This window comes from Anser cygnoides, chromosome 23 (genome assembly GCF_040182565.1).
Source record: "Anser cygnoides isolate HZ-2024a breed goose chromosome 23, Taihu_goose_T2T_genome, whole genome shotgun sequence".
In the NCBI taxonomy this organism is placed as follows: domain Eukaryota; kingdom Metazoa; phylum Chordata; class Aves; order Anseriformes; family Anatidae; genus Anser; species Anser cygnoides.
In genome coordinates this window covers 8,613,149-8,639,825 of record NC_089895.1, presented here as the reverse complement: position 1 = coordinate 8,639,825, position 26,677 = coordinate 8,613,149, and the positions used below count along the sequence as shown (strand labels likewise).

General features: G+C 41.4%; 1 protein-coding gene across 9 annotated transcripts in view; it reads right to left on the bottom strand.

Annotated features, from left to right (window-relative positions):
- SLC45A1 (solute carrier family 45 member 1) overlaps positions 1-26,499 on the bottom strand; it is a 71,193-nt gene extending 44,694 nt beyond the window's left edge. For 5 of the 9 annotated variants that reach the window (XM_066982037.1, XM_066982045.1, XM_066982039.1 and 2 more), the window contains exon 1: positions 25,790-25,931. The gene's annotated coding sequence lies outside the window, so the exon portion shown is untranslated. Of the gene's footprint in view, positions 1-25,789; positions 26,118-26,191 lie in introns of those variants that run through there. The other 4 variants (XM_066982036.1, XM_066982041.1, XM_066982038.1 and 1 more) reach the window with 3 other exon arrangements.
- Between the last annotated feature and the right edge of the window lie 178 nt (positions 26,500-26,677).

Below are 26,677 nucleotides of genomic sequence, written 5' to 3'. Positions count from 1 at the left end.
TTTAAGCTGTTTGGAGACTGAAATACCGCCACCGATACTCACAAATGGATAATACAATACAGTGTGCCTTAAAAATAACATTGTATTCAGTTTTAATTCCACTGAATTAATCCATTTTACAAAATGGGAAACAGATACAAAAGGGCTATTACTGTACAATATTTGTAATTTCATATTATGTAAAAAAGGTACTGACCTTCTATCACACAAATAATGCAAATGGACTTAGAATTGACATTGTATGCATAGTGTCACCCTAAGATCACATACAGCATTAAAGATATCTAATTTTCCTTCAGATTGAGTCAGAAAAGATCTCTCACACACACCAAATCTGTCAGATAGATTTCTCTCTCGGAACATTGGACAACTGCCATGTTACTTAAGAATTAACACACTGTTCAGTCTCATGGATAACACAGAATTTGAATAGAAATAACCGCAGTGGTTTGTTTTGTTTGCTTGTTTTGTTTTAAGAACTTACCATCATATTTGTTCTTAAAAAAATCAAAAAGCCAAGCTCCCTGCTTTAGATACTTATGTCTACTTGTGTGTTTCATTTGGCTGACTGTACCTACAGCTTTTTGGAGCTGAATCATTACAGCTTGATCGCACCAAGTAAATCATAATGACTCGGTCTCATGCAAACAAGCAGGAAAAAATTATTTAGAAGAGCCTCACTGAGGTAAGTGGGCTGTCCTCTAGTAGGACACTGCTCCTCATCTCTAGAACCTCCTTGGAAGGGAAAATTGAAAACATTCAGCAACAGCAGAACAGAACAAACATCAAATGTATTTTGCATAGAGCTTGAAAAAACTCCACTTCTGCAGAGTACAGAGTGCTCATTTTGTGGTGCAGACTACATTAAAATGAAGAGTACAGTAAGGACACTTCTATCCCTCTGTAACACTCAGCGTAGTAATTCAGGCTGTAATGCAAAACCTAATTTAATACAGCATAGGTATGTTGAAAAAGAAAACAAAAATTTGGGTTGGAAGGGACCTTAAAGATCATCTAATTCCAACAACATGAACCATCACCAGCCTGTTTCAAGGAGCACACACAAACCATTCCCATCCTGCCTGATGGCAGACTGCCTGCCTGCTCCTGCCTAGGCCACAGGGACTCACCGAGTGCCTCATAAGAAATAAATCACCACTGTTGTGGTTTAACCCCAGCAGGCAACTAAGCAACATACAGCCACTCACTCACTCTCCCCAGGTGGCATGGGGAAGAAAATCTGACAGGTGAAAGTGAGAAAACTCATGGGTTGAGATACAGTTTGCTAGGTAAAGCAAAACCTGCATGTGCAAGCAAAGCAAAACAAGGAATTCATTCACTGCTTCCCACCGACAGACAGGTAGGTAGGTGTTCAGACACTTCCAGGAAAGCAGGACTCATCACACAGCTATTTCTTGGGAAGACAAATGTCATCATTCAAAATGCCTCCCCCCCCGCCCCCGCTTCCTCTTTCTTTACTCCAGCTTTTATTGTTGATCAAGACACCATATGGTATGGAGTATTTCTTTAGCCAGTCTGGGTCAGCTGTGTACCCTACCAGCTTCTTGTATACCACCAGCAGGGCAGCACACGAAGCAGAAAAGTCCTTGGGTCTGTGTAAGTACTGCTCTGCAACAACTAAAAACATCGGTGTTATCATCACAATTTTAATCAAAAATCCAAACCACAGCATTGTGTGAGCCTCTACAAAGAAAATTAACTCTGTCCGAGCCAAAACGATGACAAACACTTGGTCTAGTGGCTCATTAGTCCTAGCTACAATTGAATGCATTAGCCAACAAATAACTGCTTTGTACTCTTAAATTGTATACATGCTCCTTGCAAAATCTTTCTACATACTGTAAAAGATGTCTGAATATCTATAGACATCTAGTCTCTCATTTCAAATTTTATCAGGATTGTACTCCGTTCAGTACTTTCACAAAATAACTATCTCAGGGAATTATTTAAATCATTTTAGCCTTCATCCAAGCAGAAGCTGAAAAGTATAAGATAAAAGGCAGCAATTTCTGTGATCTGCAAGCAATGGCTATACCTCCATGAAGCAATTGAGAATTTTTGTTCTAACAAACCCTGAAGAAACTTTGAAGGTTGACATTTGGGTTATGGCATTACAAATCCTCAGCTGATCTCCTATCTCCTCATTTCACGCTGCTCTTCAGAGTTAAGTCACAAACATCACAAGTCTCTATCCTAAGTCCTCTTTAGGCTACTATGGATTTTACTGATACCAGGGCCCTGTATTCAAACTACGTGCCTGTCAAGGGCCCTTCCACAGTCTTCTTTCCATGTTTTATGCCACTTCTACTCTACCTCTTTCCTTGGGTCACAGAGATCACAGATGTTTCCCCCAAAGTCCCTTTTCCTTCAATTATGATGTATTAATGTATTGACGCAGTTGAAGAAAGGCATTGGCATGAAAATGAATGCCATAGGTCTTCCTTTACAGCCCTCAAGGCGATTCCTAAGCAGTTATTTGTAACTCGTAAGACTATCCACCACTGGTAGGGAGTCAGAGAACTGAGAAGTGATTTGTATTCCAGACCAGCTATATGGGCTTTACAGTCTAACAGTAGGCTTCCTACAAGACCAAAACTATTTCTAAGACTGACTGCTTTGTGACACAAACTATGTTATAAGCTTATTACAGTTAGAGAGATGCTGTAAGAGGGAGAGAGGTGAGGCTTAGGTCACTGATGACAAATGTATACACTGTATCAGTGGCCACCTTTACTTTTACACATTATGAACATATTCCCAACAGCCTATTACTGCACAATTGAATCCAAGGAATAGTTTGCTGATGTTATTACAGTAAACAAAAACTCTAAATCGTTATGCTTATAAACGTTAAGATCCAAAACTATTGATTACAAGGATGAAAGTTATCTACCATTTGTTAATAGCTAGCAAAGAATATGGCAAAATAATGTTAAAACTGAAGCTATACCTATAAAGGTCTTCTAGGCATGTCACGAGCTTGGGTTTTTTCCACCCTCATGATCTTACCTGAGCATGACTAAAGCAATAGCAGTGTTAACTTGCTTTCTAGATGCTAAGTACTGCCGTAAGATTGAACATCACCCAGACAACATATAATTCATAGACATACACTACAGTCATTTTCTGCAATGCACATTCTAAGCAAGCTAAAAGTAAATTTCATATTCCCTAGAACTTTACTCCTGTTCCGTCTTAATGCCTTTGCTTTAGAGTAAATGGTTCGTGACGATATGTGGGTGTAATCTGGAAACAAAAGGCTCTTCCTCAGTCACAGATATGCCATGTGCTGAGAAATTCACTTCATTACTCATGCATTCCCAGAAGAGCCTAGATGTACTTGGGCGCGACTATAAAACAGACTCTATTAGTTTTTATATGGGGATTATTTCTTATCAGCAGGAAGGGAAGCTTTATCTGTCATAATCCATCAAGAGGCTAATGTGGCCCCTGGCATGACCAAATCATACTAAAACTACTCTTGAATAAACTTTCAGATTGTAAAAATACGTTTGTGAATCTCAGCACAAGAACATAGTGCTCTAAATTCTGATATTTACACTAATTCATGCACAGCACTACATTTTTAACCATCTTTAGTAACCACAGCGTGACGGCAGTAAACTGATCCTCTTGATAATACCTGGTGTTTAACAAAATCTGTTAGCCAAATCTGATTACACTTTTTTGGCATGAACCACTAGAGAATGCCTGTTTTAAAAGGTAGCTGCTACAATTGCAGCCACATATAAGGGATTAGCAATACCTTTCAAATGTAACTTTGTACCCTCATAGGCATGTTTGCAGCTGAGGGCAAAATTAGCTGAAAAGACGCAACGTGAGTCAAAGTACAAGTTATGACAAAAAAATACCAACCATCTCGTCGATCAGCTCCTCAGATGTGAAACTGATTCTAGGAAAGCTGTCTCTTAGGATTTATGGTTCGTATGCAACTGGTAGCCCAGAGCATTAGGTACAAATGAATGACCCGGAAAGAGACAGCTTAAGGTAGCTCCAACACACTGAGTCCTGCGCACCACTGTGTGGTGCTAGAGACCAAGACTGGCTTGGATTCACTCCCAGACGGATCTGCTGCACTTGCAGTCAAGACTAGGACAGTCTACTCACCCTCACTGCTCTCACGTTTACTTTTGGAACGCACACAATGTTTCACTCTACGCTGCCCATCTGCTCCCATACAAAAGTGTGGAAAGCAGCACCAGATCACCTGCAGAAATTCAAAGGAAAAAGGTGCAAGAACATACAAGCGGTCCATGACAACACATTCTACCATATCACTGCTTTTCGTCTGTGCACGCAGGTACAACAGTTGGACCTGCTCACTAAGTCACAGCCATGGCACAATAACATGTTTGCATGATATGCAGGACAGTCCGGGGTAGGGGATGCATTGAATTTTTAATCTAGTTCAGAGAGTACAGCTCCTGTACACCTAACTACAGCCTCAGGTTACAGTTTTTAGGCTCTGTCCACTAATAACAGTTGTTTACTCCTTAAAATAAAATCCAACATTACCAAAAAAAGACAGCAGTTTCACTGAATTAGGAATAACATGGAGATTCAGAGGCTGATTCTCAACTATCTATGTAGAGTTCAAAGTCATTTCTTATTAATCTTGCCTCCTTAAAAAACTTTTTAGGCAATCATTTACCACTGCATTTTAAGTTGACCATAAGACATGCAAAGAAAAATTCCAGGCAAAAGTTTGTCTACCCCTTAGGCACTTCCTGCACTAGCAACGGAAGTATAACAAATTAGTTAGGAAAATGCTTCAACTTTAGCTTGTGCCTTTTTCTTGCTTTTAAGCAAGAAATATTTGTCTTCAAATATCACAGTGTGGAGGCAACAATGCCCACTTTTGTGTCAATGTGTCTGGCTAGACTCGGAGCTGCTCCTCTCCAATAACCCATATTCTGAAGTAAACTCAGAATGAAGGATACCAGAGCCAGTCTCTTACCTTTTCCTACTGCTCTTCAAGCAGAATGGGTGCTTTATGGTCACTTGATCTACTGGGTCATCCTTTGCTGAAAGGAAATTACTAATACTCCCCTCCGCTAGCCTTTCAATCACTTAGCTGATGGAAGAAAAAAACCAATGGTTCCCTTGAGTAAAAAGCAGATAATTCAAGCATTCTCATGCTAAAAACCAACACTGCAAACAATTGAACAGGCCACAAATTGTTCCCTGTACAACTATGCCATAACCCCGATCATAACGACAGTAAACTATGAATTCTCTTCTCCCGCATACACACGTGGGCATTTAAAGCAAGGATACAAAAGACATAACATGCATGAGTCTTTTTTTCCTCCACAACCATTAATCTCTTTAAAACTTCCTTCCTGTCCTGACTACAAGATAAACTAAAGGACCTTACTTTAAACAGGTGGAAGAAAATCTTCAGCAGTTAGGCTAAGTCTTAATGGGTGCTTGCTCCAGCCCTATGCTGAAGTATGAGCTGGGCATGTGCTAGCCATTAATTTTCTATTCCTCCTTCATTTCTACAGACAGAGGAGGAATATGCAAGTCAGCAGGTAGACAGAGCACACTATTTCAGGTACCTGACTTGGATGACTGGAGAAGCAGGATCTTGAAATGTCTCCTCCTTAATCTGGACATAGCATCTGATCTCCACTGTGCCAACATCTCTGCACCATTCCCTTTCTAATCATGATTTGTGCTTGCTTACTCTCACTGAAATCTCGACATCCCAAACAATTAGCGTACTTCTCTACTGTTCCTCGCAGTTCCTGACAGTCTTGAACAAGAAAAAAAAAATAGAGATAAAATTTATTATTCATAATCATAAAGGTTTCCACATGTGTATTCACACAATTCACAAAGGGGAAGAAACAACAAAAATCAATAAATAAATCAACATGCTGGACTTGGAGAAAGTTTCCAGTCGTCAAGGAAAGGCTTTAGTTGAAGACTTCAAGACATTTTCACAGCTCATTGAAAAAAGTTTACAGGTTGTCTTTCTAGGTAAACATGTACTCTTAATAGCTTAGCTCTGTTTCATGGTAATAGTTTTCACACAAGCAGGATTCCTATGCTTGTTTTTGCTAGCTTCCTAACATTAATACCGTTTACTGAGCCTTGAATATTTTTTTTTTTTAAATGCTGGTCATTTTGTCACAAGTCTTGCTACTGGAAAGATTGTTCTGTGATATAAAGGAAACACAAGTACATTCAAGCACTTCAGCAATGAACTATTAATTCTTTGGCTTTCTGATTTCCATTGTGGCACTAAGACTTCCTTAATTTTTTATTTTTAACAGGAGGATATTTTCTAGGCGGCCTCGATAGGGCAGGGCAGACTACAGCAGAGGAATCTGGTTTGAGCCGAGTGATTTCAGAGTGCAGGAGTCAGGTAATGCAAATGAATCAGTGGTGTCTTCAGCTCCAGTTCTAATAGCATTTCTCTCCACATCAGGAGAAAGATCCTGTGCCTGATGAGCTAAGATCAGGCAGAGAACATGGCTTTCTGCATCACCTTCCAGTCTGAAGGACTGCAAATCACTGAATTTGACTTCTTCAGCGAATGTGGACACCACAAAAGGCACAATGGATCCCTGGGGCAAGACAGGAGAAGCCTTCTAAAATGTCCTTGGTCTTTCAGTTCTTTAAGAGCATCTTAGTAGCATCAATTCAAACCACATCAGTTCCTCTAATTCACACTAAAATAGTCTGACTTCACATTCCTTCTGAATGCAGTTTATCTTGCCTGATTTTTCACTTGTACAAGTGACCTATAGACATACCCCAGATTACTAGTCCTGCCTCTACCACATCTTATCAAAGGCCTAATTCCACCAGCATTATTGGAGCAGGTGATGGATCCACAGTTACTATATTTGAAATTGTTACAAATTACAACTTTTTGCTGAAAGACACTGAAGGCATTCATAATCTTGCAACAAGAAGACTCCAAAAGTGTCATCAGAACTTGCACCCATTGCAGCGTACCACAGAATCACCGAATGGCTTGTGTTGGAAGGGACCTCAAAGATCATCCAGTTCCAAGCCACTCTGCCATGGGCAGGGACACCTCCCACTAGATCGGGTTGTTCAAATCCCCACCCAACCTGGCCTTGAACACTTCTAGGGATGAGGCATCTACAACTTCTCTGGGCAGCCTGTTCCAGTGCCTGACCACCCTCATTGCAAAGAATTTCTTCCTAATGTCTGATCTAAATCTGAAATAGGGTTATTTCAGTTTAAAACCACCACCCTTTGTCCTATCACTACATGCCCTTGTAAAAAGTCTCATCTTTCTTATAAGCCCCCTTTAAGTACTGAAAGACCACAATAAGGTCTCTTCAGAGCTGTCTCGATTCTCCAGGCTAAACCACTCCAGCTCTCTCAGCCTTTCTTTGTATCAGTGATAAATGAACTACGGTATCTTCACAAAGACTGCAGCACAAAGTCCTACTTGCAAGTCTTGCGTGAATGTTTGCAAGGTCTGAAAAATCATTGGGTAACTTCAGGGGCACTAAATTGTTACAAACAAGGAAGCCCACCACTCCTGAACAAAAAGACCAAAGCAGTTAAAGTTTTTCCAACTAATAAACCCTTTTAGAAAGAATATTATATTCACTCACTACAGAAGGTTCCAAAATATACACTTCTTCTGGAATATGTCTTTATTGTAACCTAGAGAAATAAGTAATTTCAGTAAGAATGCAGTAAAAATACCTTCCATTTGGAATAGCTTCACATGCTCAGATCCCACTTAATTGTGTCCTGGGACAACTAAAAGTAAGGTGGTTTCTTTTTGCTTCAAAGTAGAGAATATCCCTCACCATTTAACAAATTATGGCTTAGAGGAGACATTGATCTGTCCTGAATCTTGAACCCTTTTAGATCCGCCACCCTGCATCAGCAAAATCGAGTGCTGGTGGTATCATAAGGGGCAAGTTTAAACTTAAATTATTTTAGCAAAATTTTAACCATGTCCAGAATCTGCTGTCACCTACATGGGGATGCAGGACAAACTCATACAACCTGGGGCCTATATTTACATAAAGAGTTCTACTCAAGGTTAAAAGTACTCTGCTCTATGCACAATTTCTTTCAAAGTGTTACTGAAAATCTGTGAACTTTCAGTGTCATCATACTATGAATTTGTACAATAACTAACTAGAACATGCAGAAAGTGAGTATTTTTATAAATGAAAAGATCTGAAGGAGTAACACTAAAACACAGTATCATTCTCTTACTTTTTGTCAGAGATGCCTTCTCATAAGACAAACTTATCATTTAGTAAATATGGATCACTAGGAAAATCATTATCTAGATATAAATGTTCTTTACTGCTACAGGCAATGGTCTGCTCCTGATGCTTGTGACTGACAGACTCATGAAAGATTGTCCTAAAGGCTGTCCTAATGACATTTTTCCCTAGCTATTTGCTTTTGTTGGGCAATGCTATGCCTATAGTGCACTCAAAACCTGAGCTATTTAAGGAACAGATTTGCCTCAGAGTGTGTTACACCTAAAGACTGATTTTTCCAGGTTGGCCTTTTCCCTCTGCATTCACCCTACAGGATACTGCTTTACAAATAATAAATACTGTTTCCTGTACACAAAGTCATAATAAAATGAGATTAAGTAAATACTTGGTCTGTTTGGTTTTTTTTAATCCACAAAATAAAAACAGAAAAATGGCATGTGTGGGGAGATTAAGACTCAGCCTGCCTGCATGTACCGCTGTCCTCTCTCTGCCTCTGGGAAAGGAGATGAACCTTATCGAGTAATTACAGCAGGCAGCAAAGTGTAGTGTCAGCTGAGTCAATGCAGGTATGTTGTTACTGTTCCCTCACTTACTGCTGCTTACTTGCTAAATGAACTGACCCGATGAGTCAGTCATTGCAATAAAATGATGTAACACAAAAATTCTGAACTAGTAACCTCCAATATTCTTTGAACACTTGGGAATAACCCCTGCATTAGTCAGGGAGTAGCAAGTGCAAGGTGCCATAGCCTTGGTGAATCATGAACAAAAGAGACTTGTAATCTCTTACACCTCTGTGTAACACCCCTTGTTTTCTTCCACTGCAGGCCCATGTTTTCCCAAACTGGGCACACAGTGTAAACACAGCTGTGATTCTGATTCTGGCTACATCCCTACTAGTCCATGACTCATCCAAGCACACCTTATTCAATTATAGTTCCACGATCTGTGCTCCTCCATGTTTACACACATCTATTTGCTACACAAGATGCATTTCTGCATTGGATCTTTATCCAGCTATCCTCCACCTGAAGACAAATACAGCGTCCTATGTACCAAGCAGCCTGGTCTTATGCTTCCTGTAAGTGTTTTGCCTCAACAGAATTGATTTCCAATCCCTCATAAAATCTACCAAATTACAAATATCGCTTTTCCAATTAAGCAGTCTCTACTGGCTTTGTCAGTCATTCTGTCAAAAATGAAACTTCCAAACCTGCTGTCTGAAAGCCTCTCCATCAAGCAGGCAGCACTACATATTAACACCAGGCCTACTCAAAACATCTGGATATTTGTCAAGGGAACATGTCAATCAATTTGTTTCCCACAGGTTGAGTTAAAGCCTCTCTAGTCTCTACGGTAGGGTGAGTAAGCTTAAATGAACAAAGAATTAATATTAATGCCTATAATACTCAGACCTGCAGCAAGCAGTTTGCTATACTGCTGAATAAAATACCCTCACTTCGTAGCTTTTTGCAGACAGGCAGTGACATCTGGCTGGTTCCCAATACTCTGAGTCACCTAGGTGAAGCTGCAATTTCTGCAGTGCTGATGTCTGGTATTTGGTACAGAGCGATGGGAGCAGAAATAACAAGGGAAAATAGCTCACAGCTGAGCAATGAATTCCCCTCTGATCAGTACACACAGGGCTATATCCATATCACCTCCCACACAAGAGGTGGAGCCTCCGAGAACTCCAGACTCTCCAACTCCAGAGACTGATCATCTCCAATTTTTGCTTTGTATTTGTGTACACCTATTTCCCTTCCTCGTCGCCAGCTTTGTGGACTTCAGTTATTTCTATCCTTAAGGATGCAATTAGTCTGCTTCACAGTGTTTTCACTGTGAAAATCAGCTCAGACCCTTTGTGCTGCTTATCTGTGATGGCCCCAAGTGTTTTTTAGAAAGAGCTGGAGAAGGCAAATATTAAAAGTACACCCTTCCTTCCCAATTTTTGACAAAACAACAGATGATATATTAATCCTGCTGACTATTCCTTACAGAACTTCTCCCTTCCTTTAGTCTCTCTGGTCATTAAGATACAAAAATGGTTTGTCCTCAGAACCACTGGAAGTAAAGTGAGGATTACAGCTTTCCCTCTCAGCATTCCATGCAGAGTGATCGGTCACAAAGGGCTTTTTCCTTCTCCTCTGATTAACAAAAAACAGTGTACAGCATTGGCCAGCACCGCACGCTTTCTGGTATCACCTGGTACAGACATTAAAGCATCTAGGTTAGATGAGTAGAGGCTGGAGCTGTGGAAATTGCCTTACCAGTTCTGTGAAAGACTTACTTTAAAAGAGGGCACAAGGTGAGGACAGCATTTCTGCACTTAAAACATTTGTCACAGCAAGGGGAAGCCGCAAAGCAAACTTGAGGTGCCTGTTGTGACAACTCCTGAGGTTGTATGCTGAGCTCAATGCAAATATCCATGCTACTTTCCTAACAGCACCATGATGAATAATGTTAGTCATTCCGTAAGCACAGAAAGAGGTAGTCTCTCCATTGCTGGTGGCAATAAAGAAGTAGACACTCTGGACCAGAAAAAAAGAATCCATCTAATTCTGTCTTGCCTAAATGAATTGTCAGTACCAGCATCCTTAAAGCAGGATGTAAATATATATATGTATATATATATACACATACATACACACACACACACATTCTACATGCAGATAAGAGCTTTCCTTACAAAGAAAGAGCTAACCTGGCTATCAAGTTTCCCTTGTGCAATTCCCCGTCACTTTGAGGCAAGAAGGTCAACAACACCCACTGCATTCTAAGCAGTCCTCTTGGCTACAACCCCTCTCTGCTATGGAGAAATCACTGCCAACAGACTTATGCCAGAGCCTTAAAGGTCCAGCTCCCACATCTTCATAACCTTGGTAAATGTCTGAGCCGTTAGTCTTACAACTGGAGAAAATCAATCCTTTGGCAAGAACAAAGCAGGCGACCAGGAGGGGACAGCCAGGAAGCCAGGGATCAATAGGTGGAATTGATCAATACTTAAGAAACTCTCTACCGTGAGTTTTAGATAACAGCCTCTCTGAACTGCAGATAAGATGCAAGTGGGGTTGAATATGGTTCAATAAGTTGACTCATCTGCCCCATCCTATCCATAAGGGCTTACCTGTTCTGAATCAAATTTCACTAGAAAATCTCCTGACTAGCTGAAATGGTGACTGCTGTTTTAAACACGCAGTACAGCAAGAGCCTAGCCAAATCAAATAAATTACTAGTCACGTAGTCTTCCTGGGGCTCGAGTCATCCTTGGGGAAGGCCTGTGGGCAGGCAGCTCAGCACTGCTGTCAACACAAAGCACTTGTGAACCATCTCCTTTGATACAGATGGCAGCTCCAGTGCGAATCCTTGGAAGGTGCCCTGGGACACATCTATGCCAAGACTAGCAGCCTCAAAGAAAGCATGTGGCTTGATCTTCATTGCTCATTACACACAGATGAAGCACAGTTGCATTTTCCCCATTTCTACAGAAAAGCATCATTGACAGTAATACAAACACAGCCTCTCTCTCATTTTCCAGTCTAGTTTCTTCAGAGACAGCAACCAGCAGATCTAATGCACTTAAGAGGAGGCCTAGCCTCTCCTGAATCCTGTCTGACCTGAAATACTAGCTTTGTTGGCCAGAGGCCCAGGTGAGGCAGTAACCGTGACACTACATCCAGTACCTTTGCTTAACCTTTTCCCTCCCATATTGCCAGAATGCATTGCAGATATGTTGGCATCTTAGCAACAAAGAACACTTCATATACAGCGTTTTATTTCTCTTTCCAGTTGAGCACACCTAATGCAATGTTCCACAGCAACTACAAACAGTACAATCGATGCCAAACTGTGAGTCAGATGCTAGGCTGTGTCTTGCAAGCATTCAGTCTTCCTTACGGTCCTCAGGGCCAGAGGCTGCTGCACCAAGCGCCTCCAGTATTTCTCAGGGAGGGGCTCAGCAGCACCCTCACCTTTGGCCAACTGCTTGTTCTGTTCCACCCTCCTGCTTCAACTCAAAGAATGGCCAAGTGAGCAATGTCCTTTTTTTTTCCTGCTTTCCCTAGAAAAAAATCCACAGGATTCCCCCCAGCACACATAATTCATGTCAGCTGGACAAAGACATTCTTAAAGCTTTCTGTTTTCCTGTTTTTAGTATGAATTAGATCATTTGACAATTTAGAGTGAGAGGGCCCTCAGGACATCTCTTGTCCAACCTCCTTCTCCAGGGAGGATCATCAGCCATGAGGTCAGACCAGGTAACTCAGGGCTTGATTCAGTCTGGTATTGAAATCCTTCAGGGATGGAGATTGCACAGCCTCCCCGAGGAACCTGTCCCAGTGCTGGACTGTGAGGAAGTTTCCCCTTATATCCAGTTGCAGATGACAAAATGGCCTTTTCAACCACAGAAACTTTTCTGCTCCTGCTCTGGTAGTTTCCTCCTTTTGTTTCCTAACTTTCACGGTGGTATACTCACTTATCAGACCCCTGCTCTCATCCAACTCCTACTCGTTCCCTTATTCCTTTCTTGACATTCCCTAACCTTGACTTCTCATCTTCACTACACCATCCCCTACACTTAAAACACCTTGCTATTTCTTTGCTTAAAAACCTTCCTGGGATTTCTTGCTCTCATTCTCTCCTCAGTTTATTCCCTAAATTCTCTCTGATCTAAGAATGCCTGCTAGTCCCTGCAGAGGAAGATCCCATGCCACCCTTTTGCTTGAAATACTTGTAGGAGGCCCAGGTCTTTTCCACTCTGCATTCAAAAGCATCACTGGAGTGTCTGCCTTCCTCTCTTCTGCTGCATTCCTCAGAGCATCACAGAAATCTCTCACAATATATTTTGAACTGGCAACTAGCTTGGTTTCAGATCCTGCCCTGGAGACTCTTGACAGAGTACTGTAGATGCAGCCACAACTTCCATGAGACAATGCTATCGCGACTCTCAGGGCACGTGCCAATTTCCAAAGAACTTCAGACAAATGAGAGATGCAGCCCAGTTGCGCAAGTTACCCCTGAAGGAACTCCAGGTGAATTTATAGTAACATAAGGAAAATGCTGACAGACTGCTTCCCTGCCCCCGTCTAAGGGAAAAAAAAAAATCAACAAAACCAAAAAAGATTACAGACTGGGATATCACAGCTACCTTAAATCTGACTTCCAGCTGTCAAGTTGTACATTGGGTGACTCACGGTTACTCAGTTATCAGGACAAGTTATCAAGCCAATCCTTTCGCTTTGACACCAAGTAATAATGACTCTCATGACATTTCTTCCTGTTCACTTGCCTGCCAAATAACACTGATGATATCTTCTTTACAAAATAAACACCAGCTACCATAACCTGATGTACAAGCAAGCTGCTCCAGCTTCTCTCACGATAGTACAGTTTAGGTAAATCACCAGAAACTGTAAATTCAAGTTACTAAAAATACTTAACATACCTTGTATCGCCTAGGATATGCTTAGGCATCTACATCTCTAAAAAAGCAAAGTGGCTTCTTAAAATTCCATATAGCAAAAAGTCCCTAGAGAATCACAGACTCAGAGAATCAGGAGTTTTCAGGCAGGATACAAAGCCCTGCTATCTAGTCTGGCCCAGACACTGAAATGAATTGCAGACCAGTCAGCCTTACAGAAACAGACCGCAACTTCGGGTAGCCATGCACCTCAAAGAGGAAAAGGTAACGCTTATGTAAATTTCTCTTCTCTAGGCTGAGTTTTATTTATCCTACTACCCATAGCAAGTTCAAAGCATTTACTGAAGGGCATTTAAAACAATTCCACACCAAGCAAACTGGTAGAAAAGGCACTGTTGCTGGGACATCCACCAATACCCTTATCCTTGAGTGTCCTATTGTGGGGCAGCCTACACAAGAACCATTTTATCCTCACCTGGCAATGTGTTCTAATGTATTACTGTAAATTTTGTTTTATATCAAAAACAATTTGTTTTACATAATACATAGTGTTTTACTCAACTCTAGTCTTCTGTACTGTCTCTAATAGAGGCCACTATCAAATACAAAAGGAGAACACAGTAGAAACGGAGAAGCGCAAACCTTCAACTTCTGTCCATCATCCATTACGGGTTCACTAGTAAGCTCTAGTGACACGTCACAGATTATAACAGACTTACGGTCAGCTATCTGCTCCAGGCCCTCTTCCTCCTTCCTTTGATGCTGAGGCAAAAGGGTATTCTGGATGAACCCTTCAGAGTTACCATGAGCTCATCCTGCCCCAAAGGAGCACTTTCACTGCCTTATTTGTTATAAAATAACCTGTAGCTCAACTCAAGTAACCAGCTCATGCTATAGACCGATTTAAGAACCTCCAAGCCTAAAAACATAAAGCATATCCTTCAACAAATACCAGAAAAATGGCTGGAAATCTAATTCAAAACCCTGATAAGCCCTGCTAACCGCTGAAATCTGCTAGCCATGTTTCTGCTTAGCACTCAATACTGGTGGTACCCTCTCTACCCCAGCAGATGAAACAGCATCCTAAGCTACTTAGGGGAAAAAAAATACTTCAAAGTAAATTAGCTGGATGTTCCCACTAGCACAGGCATACAATACACTTTTATTCCTCAGCGATCTCTTTTTACGCTAAAACTGCTTGAAGGAGTTGAATAAAAAAGTCAATCAATTAATCTTCCATGACAGCCCTCCAAAATCACCAGCTCTAATTGGAGCAGCTGTGAAAAATAGCCAACAGAAAGTAGAAGGGGTATGGCAAACCAGACAGGGTGCAGTGAAGTAAAGCCTTCACAAGCTTGCATCTGAGTCCCACATGTGACTCTAGTCTCTGCACCACAGGTGATGTAGAGGAAAAGGTAACTACAATGATGAAACAAAGAAAGGCTTATGTGGAGAGACTGAAGAGCAGCACAGAGATGCTGTGATTCCGATCTGGAGGGAAGATGGGTGCAGGAGACTGGAAGCATTATGATCCAGGTTAAAAAAAAAAAGGCAGCAAACAAGCTGAATGTGCAACCCTCACCACATATGGTTACTTGACAGACCCTGTAATTTTAAGAGTGGGGGCTTTTGTGGAAACCAGCAGCAAACTGGGTTAAAGCAGATAAAAGAAAACACTTTGCACACTGAGTAGGGAACTTCCAGAGCTTCCAGTGGCTGTGGAGGCAGCCATGCTCAGCAAGTTCAAAATGGGACCAGATAAATTTATGGAAAACAGATCTGTAACCCAAAAATACAGGACCAGTGAGAGATGTAAGCTCACTACAACAGCTGTGGCTTCTGCGGGAATGCAGAAGGACTGGGCCACAAGAAGTGTGTGGGCTTGCTAGCTTTCCCCTGAATAGCCTTTCCTACTGCTATCACAGGCATTTGACTACTGGCCTAAATCAACTTTTAGTCTGACCCATTAGGGCATATCTCACGTTGCTTTTACTCCCGCATACAAATCTCTCAGCTTTAGTTTGATCCACAGCCAAACAGAAGATTCAAATTCAAAACTTCAGCTTGTACATTGCCTCACACATTGACACCTGCACACACACACAAATCCTGAATGGATGTTACTTTCATTATACAAAATTCTGGATTAGCTTTATTTTCCATTGAAATATGGGCTGTCACTTGTGATCTGGTCAGCTGACATCAAGAGAGAATGCAGTTGAACTGCTATCAATTACTGCACTGGAATACAATACAATTTTGATAGACAAGGAAAACAATTATTAATGTGCCTAGCATGATTGCGCCAAAGGTTATCACTGGTGTTTGGTATGTATTGAAGACAAGCAAATAAGCAGACAAACATTCTTGTAAACAGTGAGCAACTTCGGAAAGTATAAAAGTACTTGCACACATACCTCTGCACACCTACAGAGTACTGTGCACACATACCTCTGCATGTATGCATTTGTGTATGTAATGCTTATTTTCAAAGTTATAAAAAGAGGATTTAAGATAAGTCATTAACCCATCACCAGAAAAATCTGTCTGCAAAATCCCAAAGTTCTCCATCAATGTATAGATATCACCTTTTCCTGCTAGAGTGAGGAGATACTAAAGTAACTTGGAGATGAGACCTGTTTTACTAGAAGTCTCATCACAGCAAAACCTTCATGAAAGCCTTATTTTGAAACTACTGCTTCCAGGAGGACCAGAAAAATGGGCAGATCACACCAGAATTAGAAAAAACTTGCGTGCCAATTCTGAAATTGAGTCATATAACTTTGCTTCATTAAAAAAAACAGACAGATTTGGTTCAGTGTATTTTAATACATTTAAGGGTCTTTTTTTTTTTAACTTGTCAAAACATATGCCAGGCATGTGTGCAGCAGCCAGGTAACTTATCATTTAGGTACTTTCTGAAAACAACATGCAAAAACAAACATTTAGTACAGATGATTATCATTTATTCTTTGATTTTAGCTTCATACTGCTATCTTTGCATCACTGTATTTAATTGCACTCCACATTTCCTTCATGATTCATCATTGCATAATAAACTAGATAAGCGCTTTATGGGTGTGTTGCAGATTTGCACAATTATCTGAGTCTATTGGACTGGAAATGACGATTTGTACTAACTGAAAAGATCACGTGGCTTACATAGTTAGTGGGTGTTGGTTGATTAGAATGGAAAGTGCCAATTATTGAAGGAGAAAATAAAGATGAACTCATTATGTTTAAGAAGTACCTATGTCTTCCTGGAAATGTTAAGGTTTATCTGGGATAGGATTCCCAGTTGCTAAATTAGAAAGAAAATTATTCTTCCTGTGTTTGTGAGCACACAGGAACGGCAAAGGAGGAAGCAGGGGAGATGAAGGGATAAGAAAACATAATCATCCAGGAACAGGATGAGCTTCCATACTAAGGCCACCTCCACCACTGCTGCTACCATTTCTCTACCCCCAGCCCAGCAAACTGGATACATCTGTCACACAAACTGCAACAGGCTGTACTGACTGACCAGTGATGAGCTGCTCTGCCCTTAGTGGATGAAGAGACTAAGCAGAGCCTGGAAAGAAAACATTTCAACGAAGTTATAACTACTAAACTTGTAGTGACCCTATGGATGAGTGTAGTCTTGAGACTACATCAACTTCTGGACTTGCCAGTACCACTGCTGGACATACCATGAACTATGCACAACCATGCACGTGCAGCCTCACCACTCCAGACCTCACCTCACCGTCTCTCACAAAGAACTACTCCCCAGCCACACAGCAGGAATGCTTTTCCCTCCCCGCCACATACATTAAACTCAACAGCAAATTCAATTCAATCATACTTTTGAACAACTCAATCACAGTACCACAAATCTGCACCTGAAGTGTAAAACTCAAATGTCCCCAAACTGACTGTATTTGAAAAACAAAAACAATAAAGTTATTCCCTCCATTTATTTATTTATTTTTAATAATTCTAGATGTTTTTAATCTGAGGTCTGACAATGCCGGACAAAATACCAAGACCCTTCAAAAGCTCATGTTTCTCACTCCTGAGAGCAAATTATTCCTACAACAATGCCAGCATCAATAAATTCTGGTTAACCTTGTAGTCTTTTTTTTTTTTTGCCAGACTTCATAACAGAACTAATACACATAATATATCAAGTAAACATCATGTAGAAATAACCTCATAAAAATGTATAATATACCTCATTTTAATGAAATTATCTACAAAGATATCTCACTGTCAGAATTTCTACTATCTGCCAGTCTTGCTTTTTCTGCCAACTTGCATTAGTGGCAGCTGCAAATTCCAGCAGCTGCTACAGGGTTCAGAAGTACTAACCGAACACAAAAGTTCACTCTGCAGTATTTCTGAGTAACTTGAAACAAGGTCTGTAGTGGGATGCAAGCGTAAGAGGGAACTTTTCCTGTCCAAATAAATATGACCAGTGAATTAGTTTTGAAATGAAAAAAATCTCCGTAAGTTGAAGAGCTTACAAAATGTACAAAAAGTTTGCTGAGAATTACTGTGATCAGCTTTCTTCCCCTTTTCTCATCTGCTTGCAGCCAATACTGCTATGCACAAGTGTAGTTAAGATCTGTCCTATACAGACACCGTGCGTATGTACACATTAATGACAAATGTTTAGGAGAGAAAAGCTATTCTCACGCCTCCATTTTTTAGATGTCCGATTTGAAATGTTTTAATGCAACCTGATTCGGAAGGAACAACCTTAGTTTTTTCTCTACACAGAAATTATTTAAGTCACATATACACAACCTTGAGTAGAGACAGGGGACTAGAGATACCAGCATTTAAAATTATTTCCAAATAAGTATTTTAAATATCAGTTATTTAATTCCAAGTGCAGACGTAAGTAAGGAGCTGAAATTCATAGGTTTTGCTTAATCTTTATCATTAAGTCCTAGAGTGCTCAGCTTCTCAGAAAAATCAGTGTTTTATTAGTACGCACAAAAAATGTACTGATGGAAGTAAACTTTAGCCTCTGGAATTATTACTGTTGGTCTTAAATAGATATCGAAATTGTATGTCAGATTTTGACATGATTAAAAAAACAGAGCCAAATCCAGTAGCACAGTCTCACTTTGATGGGGATGTCCATAGTAAAGGATCAGTAGTGCAAATACATACACACATCTCAAAATAAAACTGGACAGTGGACTGTCGCATCCTCTTCCCCATGAGCTGTTTAGGCAGAATCTCAAATACAAATAAAATTAGCTTTACAGTGTTCGGGAGTCAAGTTACTGAACTATTAACTTCTACAATGATACACTTCACACTGTTTCCAAATACCATTTTTCTATATATAGCTTTTAAACTGAAATCACTGGTTCAGAATGAGAACCAGCTGATCTTTACCCCACACTTACCTTCCTGCTCAGTCTACTCTTATCTCCCTGGCTCACCAAAGCCAGGCCTACTCTTACACTACTCCACTCTCAGCTCATGTGAAATCTCTGAAATATCCCTTCCCCTGCTTTCAGAAGTTTCATAAATAGATAGATCAGGGAGCCCAAGATTCCACAGGTTATGTTTTTAATGGTAAGCTATCCTTCTAGGCTGTCAGTTTTACTTACAATTTATTTTGTAGAGAACACAAACCATGCCAATTAGTAATTCTCTGCACATAAACAATTTTATCAAACGAGCTGACTGTGGTGTTGCCATTAATAAAAATGATAAAGCAAACCATAGGAAAGGCACAGAGAAATCAAAAGAACTGACTACTGTCACTCCTTTCAATCTCACTCAAGTCTACCAACCAGTTATGAAAACTCTAAAAGACCAAGCACTTCTAGACTTGCCAATACAAAATACCCCAACGTCTACAGGTGCTGACATTTACTTATTTTGAAGAGTTCCTGGTCTGTCTTGACAAACATGAGTCTGGCCACAGCAGTCCATACATCTGATGCTACACAACACATTATGCCAGGTGATCAACTCAGTAGACACATGACTCCAGCAGCATACACTGCAGTGCATGGGATCATCTGGGACTGGCTCCTTCCACTGATGCGTACCTTATCTAATTCATGTTCCTTATCTTGGCGACTCTGATAGAGCCTAATAAACAAACTTTACTTTGTGTCAGGACCAGTTCAGAGCCCCTTGTTTCAAAACTCTGCAATGGGCAAAACAGTTGAGACCTCTTGCAGCAAGGAAGAGAAATCCTTTCCTGGAAGGGGTAATAAACACACAGACACACACAAAGACACACGCACAGGTGTTTTGCAGCTTTCAGATGCAAGCTCGCTTTGTCCATTTATCAAAGCCAACATACAAGGTAAGGTATAATAGCTCAAGCAAAGCACTACTAACCACTTAGCTTATAGCTTCTAGTTCTTTGGAAGAACAGCCACCAAAACCAATGTCTACGTGCAAAATACTGTGTGAATACATCCTATTGTTCTCAACCCTTTTAGATTATCTGCAAGAAAGGCATCTATGTAGTGGGAGTTCACTGTGGAAGAGAAAGTACACTGGAAAAGGAACCGTCTAGTAGATCACAGTAACAGACTATCCTATGTTCTTCAGGAAGGATCAAAACTTAAGCCATGCTGCAGAACCTTACACTGCAAGTGGATAGATTCCAGAAACTTCCCCCAAACTATTATGATGCAAAACACTACACTCCTGTGGAAACAATAGGCCTAAAGGGCATAAAAACATAGTTTGAACCAATCAGCTCACAACAAGCCCTCTGGCTCTGTAAAGAAGCAGATAGACTGGGATTTGAGTCAGCTCCTCTGTTTCTGCTGATCCTCCCACTGTTCCGCTATGGAAAGTCTCTCAACAGTGCCCTGAAAGAATTCCATATGACAGGGAACAAGCAAGCTCCAGGTATTCTACCATAGTAGAGCTAGGCTTTTTGACAACCAGTTTGCATGGCTGAAAGCAAAAATGAACTCAGTCTGGGAGGTCTGTATAACAATGTCTCTACATCAGCAATATACAAGCAGTATTTCTCCAAAGCATTCCAATATTACAGGATGGATAGTAAAAAAAACAGATGTGACTGTGGCCACTTCTGGAAAACACAAGTGTGAACAAACAGCTATTTTTAAATTATCAAGTTCCATTCCAGCCTAAGCTGTTACAGAATGTGTGTCAATCTTTGTCCTTTTTTGATCTCTTCCCTCACTCAGCTTATGCTTGTGTACTGAAGAAGTCTGAGCACATGATTACCCCATCCAGGCAACATGCCTTTGAAATGGCTTTTTAATTTAGACTCTCCACTCCCTGACAGACTGACTTTTGCAGTATGTCTGTATTTGCTGTCTAGACACTTGCATATGCTAACCTCTAATTTAGCTCTCCTTTACTGACCCATGAGTTTTTATTCCCTTCTGTGGGTCTTCTGGCTAAACTGGAAATGCAGCACATTCATTCTGCCCCGTACCTCCCTGGTGTAACTGCATTCATACAAATCTGACCACTGAAATAAACATACGTTCCTCACTTACAACAACAAATCCTTACACTGAAAACGTTTTGTTGCACTCTCCTAATCCTGTTCCCTTCTTTGCTGACTCCAAACTCAAAGAGCAGAGCAGTCCTTTCCTGGAAGAATCATAGAAACACAGGGTTGGAAAGGACCTACGAGATCATCTAGTCCAGCCGTCCTCCTATCACCAATACTACTCACTAAGCCACTAAATTGTATCCCTCCGCACCTCATCCAGATGCTTCTTGAACACTGCGAGGGACAGTTGACTCCACCACCTCCCTGGGCAGGCCAATCTACACAGACAGGGACCTAAGCTGAATTTTTTATGCAGAATCTAATCACTGTGTACCCAGTTACATAGGCAGAACATGATGAAAATGTCTGATTGAAATATAGAAGGGAGAGCAAAATACAGATACATCCTAAGAATAGCCAAATGCTGGCTCAAATCCAAGGTCCATCTAAGACAACATTGCTTCTAGCTTAGGGAAAAAAGAAAACAACAGATGATTAGGGCAGTGGGCTATGTCCTCTCCCAACAGTCTGACACAATGCACTTCCTCTACAGCCTTAATGGATTTTTCTTTCATCAGTCTATCTGCATGTATTTTTTTTTCAACTCATGGTAACACTTCGGGCATCTGCAGCATTCACATTTAATGAAGGTACACAGATGAGAGCTCACAAAAGCCATGCCGTACTTCCACTTTAAATAGTACGTTTGCACAACAAACCACTTCCATGTGCCTGAAGCATAAAAGATTTCCTATCTGTGTCATTTTCTACAGATGACTTAAGAGGCAATTTAGCTTTATCCAATTGCTTTAAAGTCTTGTATAAGTTGAATTCATATAAAGCCTGAATAATGGGCCTGTATAAGACAGAATTTGAGCATCAGATGTGCACAGTAGCATACTGTTGCCATTGTAATCCAAGAGTCTGCACTGCTTATCTATGGTTACACGTTAATGAAACTCATTGTCTCTGCCTCTTCCTCACACACCCAAGTCTTTCTCTACCCCAAAGTATGTGCCACAGTACACCGCATAACATCCCCCTGTACAGTAAGAAGAGGTATAAAGTTTATCTGCTTGTAATATGGGCAAGATAATTTATTTACTCACGTACCAGCACGACTTTACAACTGCTGCGTGATAGCCTCTGATTCGCTAACAATTCAGTGAGATTATAAGCAGTTCTGATGCAACCTGTATGTGTTGATTTCCTCCAGATTAACAGATGCTCCAGTTGATTTCTGTCACTTCAAGTTGATAGGTTGAAAACTTAAGTAACTAAGTTCTGCTGTTCTCTTTATTTTGCTTACATTGTCATAATGCATGCATCACTATAGTAAGAGTACCACACAGACTCCTTAACCTCACAATTCATACGTAGACACAGTCAGACCACCACAAAGCAGAAGAGAAGATAAGGACCTGAATAAAACATATGAAATTAAACTATGTAGTGATCACACTGTTTCATTTCTGCTGGGCATATCTTTATTCTGCTTGAGGTAAAGACCGTGATTTTTAGGGAAGAGATGAGGAATGAGATAACTCATTCATTTTGGAAGTCAGTATCCAAGCGAAGGCTGATGTGTTGAACCTTAAACTATCATATAATGATAAAATTCATAACTTTCCGTGATGGAAAGGTTTATTCACAGACCACCTTCTGCATTGCTTTTTGCTAGGTTTTCTTTTCCCAACTGACTCCTTACTAAAGGGGCTGATAAATCCTACATTTGAAATAACTAAAGTGATAGATTGTCTCAACTCTGCAGAAGCACCTCTGGACGTGCTATAGAATTGTACGTACACCACCCTCAGTCACATAACCAGTCACACAAAAACTGGCACCACAGCATCCAACTTACACTTTATTTACCTCTCTTTATAAAGGTTTTTCCTCTCTGATGACTGACCATAATTGCCTTTTCTAGTCATTTACAAGAAAGGAAAGAAGAGCATCTAAGCTACTTACTGCCTTTCAGGTAAACAGACCGGAGGTACACTTACTAAAAATTAGAGGAAAAGGGAAAACCTTCCTGCTCCAGAGCAGCTTCCATGAATAAGCAGGATTAAGCTATAATACAGCAGCTACTGTAAAATGAAGTTATTGTTTACAGAAGTTGGCTTACCAAAAAATCACAACGATCTCCAGGATGACCATGTAAGAGCTAAATCTAACATTCTATAATAAATATGTATGTTACTTCCCATGTTAGTCTTTCATTACGAAGTTTTACTTTCATCATTTTGTAGCTCCCCAAGGAGATTTTGCCTTTCACTGCTCCAATTGCTACTTATATTTTTGACATTCTCCTCTCAAAACAAACAAAAATAACAGCTGAGAATCATAAGTGTTAAAAGCAGGAAATATTAAGGGCATCAAATCAGTAAGAAGGTATACACTGCAAAGCAAGCCAGAAATAGGACAACTCTGATCAATGGATTTCCAGTATCACAGGGATTCTCTCTGCAGTATGGAGCCCACAATACTATTTTTCCACAAAATTCAGACATTTCATTTATTATCTGCAGACAAGTCTGTTATCCACCTCCAAAGCAAGGTACAATACAGACTTAGAATATCTTGTAATACTAAGCTGGTTAATATTAAACATCCAGAACGTCCAAGATTACTTAGGAATTAGACTTTAAGGCAATTACCAAACTGCATGGAGTAGTTTACACATGCCAACAAAACTGTGAGGTGTTTTAAGAGTCCTGAAATACCTCATATTGCAATGAAGGGACACAGACAAGAATGTAACTGTTGGTACATGATCTATTACAAGGAAAGGATATCAATGGTTAATGATGTTTTACTTCTTCAGTATGTTCCAACAGCGAGTAAAGCCATAAATAATTTTGTTAAACAATCAGAAATTAAAGGCAAAGGGATTTCAGTGAACAAAGACCATAGGCAGAGTCGCTTAACAGTAAGAAGAAAAAATTAAATACAAATCAATTACTTGCACCTGACTCAACTTCTAAATTATCCAAAAGAATAAAACCAGACTTGCTGATAGAAGCACAGGGGCTATAAGGTAGCATCATCTCCAGGGAAAGCCAGAATGCTCTATCCCTGAACCAGTTTCTCACGCACAAACAAGTTAAAAAGCCAAGCAGATATTATTGCTCAAATTCCAACAAAAGACTACTGCAACAGTTTGTCCTACTGAAGTCACTGCAATGTTCTGAAAGGCATTTTAAAAAAAGTTTGTCTCATATCCATTCACAGTAACATTTAGGATTATTTGCACCATCAGTGAGTATACATCAACATCTCAGAATTTAAAAAACAAAACAAAAACACTTTACTGCTCAACACAGCTATGCAAACAGGACAATTTAAATTCAAAATAACTCACACCGCATGCACAGTTCATCCACAGAAACATTTAAACAACTACAGTCTTGAAGTCCAGTGCAATAGAAATACAGTAGACCATTTGGAATAAGTCTTAGACCACATACAGTTCACTGTAAGGCATCACCACTAGTTGCCACTCTGTCTAAACATGGGACCAGGGCACAACATAGCGCAGTTTCACCCTAACACAGGGTGTTTTATTTCATCAAAACCAAAACCTCATTTGTCTGCTCTATTCTTTTCTTTGGATGGCTTCCACCCCCCTTTGTCTTTTGCTTTCTCTCATCTGCTTACACATCGAGCCAGCTTTAGAGGACCTCTTCGTTATTTCTCACATCTAAGGGAAAGAAAAAAAAAATCTCTCCAAGTTCATATCCTTTTGCACATCACCTTCATTGATACAACACGACAACAGTTCTTATAATACAAATATGAAGTAGGATACCTTACTGTCCCTAAAAACAAAGGCAGATAAGGGATTTTCAACTGCAGGCATGCTCCACATAGTGCAAAAGTGAAAAGGAAAACCAAAACTCAGCTGTGAAATGAAATCTAGTATTTTTCCTTCTTGGTCATATGTATTCCAGTTCAAGGAGTATAGCGGATGCGTTTTCTTAAGCTATTGTTAGTAGTTCTCAGTGCTGGGAATTTTAGAGCCCATTGCTGACATTTCTTTCATCACTAAAGCAATGACTGCACCGTACAGCAAAACTGATTTTAAAACAATTACAATTAAAAAAAAATCTATATAGGTTTCCATCGTTTACACTGTAATATGCAGTATCGCCTACAAATGCTCACAAAAGGCTATATTTACAGAACACCTTCCACTAAGAATCTTACTGCTCTAGCCACTACAGTTTATCATCACAAATGCTAACTCTGGACACAAAATACACTGTCAAGTCTGTGGTAATTCACATATGATTACTCAAGATTCCTAATAAATCGTTGCACGTAAAAATGAATTCATCTCAGGACAAAGTCCTGGAAAGAGAATGTTCACAGCAGCAATTCCTATGAAAGTGAAAAGTTTTGTTCGTTTGTTTTTAAATTTGGTGATGACGAAGGTTAAGTCTTCCCTGTGACCGCAAAGTACTTGAACGTCAAATGAGTCCAGGGGAGAACTAGTTACTCCTCAAACAAAGGCACTGTTACCGCACAGAAAGCTTAACACACTACCAGCGGGGAGAGGAGCACAGACGCGAAAGCCGTAACGTTTCTCACCAGCGGACACGGACGGATAACGCAGGACCTCAGCGTCAGCCCAGCATCTCCCAGTTTCGGCAGCTCATTTCGGGTCGGGAGGAGGGGAGCGAGCACCCGCTGGCGGCAGACGACACGGCGGGCGCCTCTCCCGGGCCCGGCGCTGAAACCGAAGGAATCGGCGTTACCCAGCCCGCCCCCCGCCCGGGCAGGGCGGCGAGGCCCGGGGCTTGCCGGTGTCTCGCCGCAGGCGGGGAGAACCTCACGCAGGCCCGCGTGTGGCGGCCGAGCGACTTCACTGGCAGTCAGGGACAGGACCTGAGCAGACCGAGGACAGGGGGAGCAGACAGAGCAGCCGCCCGCCCCGCGGGACCGGCGGCTCCGGGGAAGGACACGAGCACGGGGGAGGGGGGCGCTGGTTACCCGCGGGGATTACTTCGTCTGCAAGGGAAAGCTGCGCGGATCGCCGGGGACGGACACAGGCGGGCTCTGGCGAAGCGAGCGTTCGCGTGCCCGACGAAGCCGCAGCGACCCCGCTGCCCCGGAGAGCGGGCTGCGCGCAGGGGCTGTCGGTCAGCGCCGCTTCCCGGCCCCGCCGGAAGGGGCGCCGCCACCTCCCGGAGCCGCCCGCTGCTCCCGGCGGCCGGAGCCGAGCAACGGCGCCCGCAGCGGCACCGGGCGCGAACCCCGCGTTGCCGCCGCCCACGAGGCGCCGCCAGCGCCGGCTCTCGCCGCTCCTCCCTCCGGCCTTCGGCGGCCGCTGCCGGCGGAAGCTCCCGTCCGGCCTCGCGCCCTGCTCGCCTCCGCCCAGCGAAGGCGGCTTCCGCTCAGCGCGGGGGTGGCCCGCCCGCAGGCCTGGGCGGCGGGGGGCACCTCGGCGACGGAGGCGGCGAAGTATCGGTGGCGCTG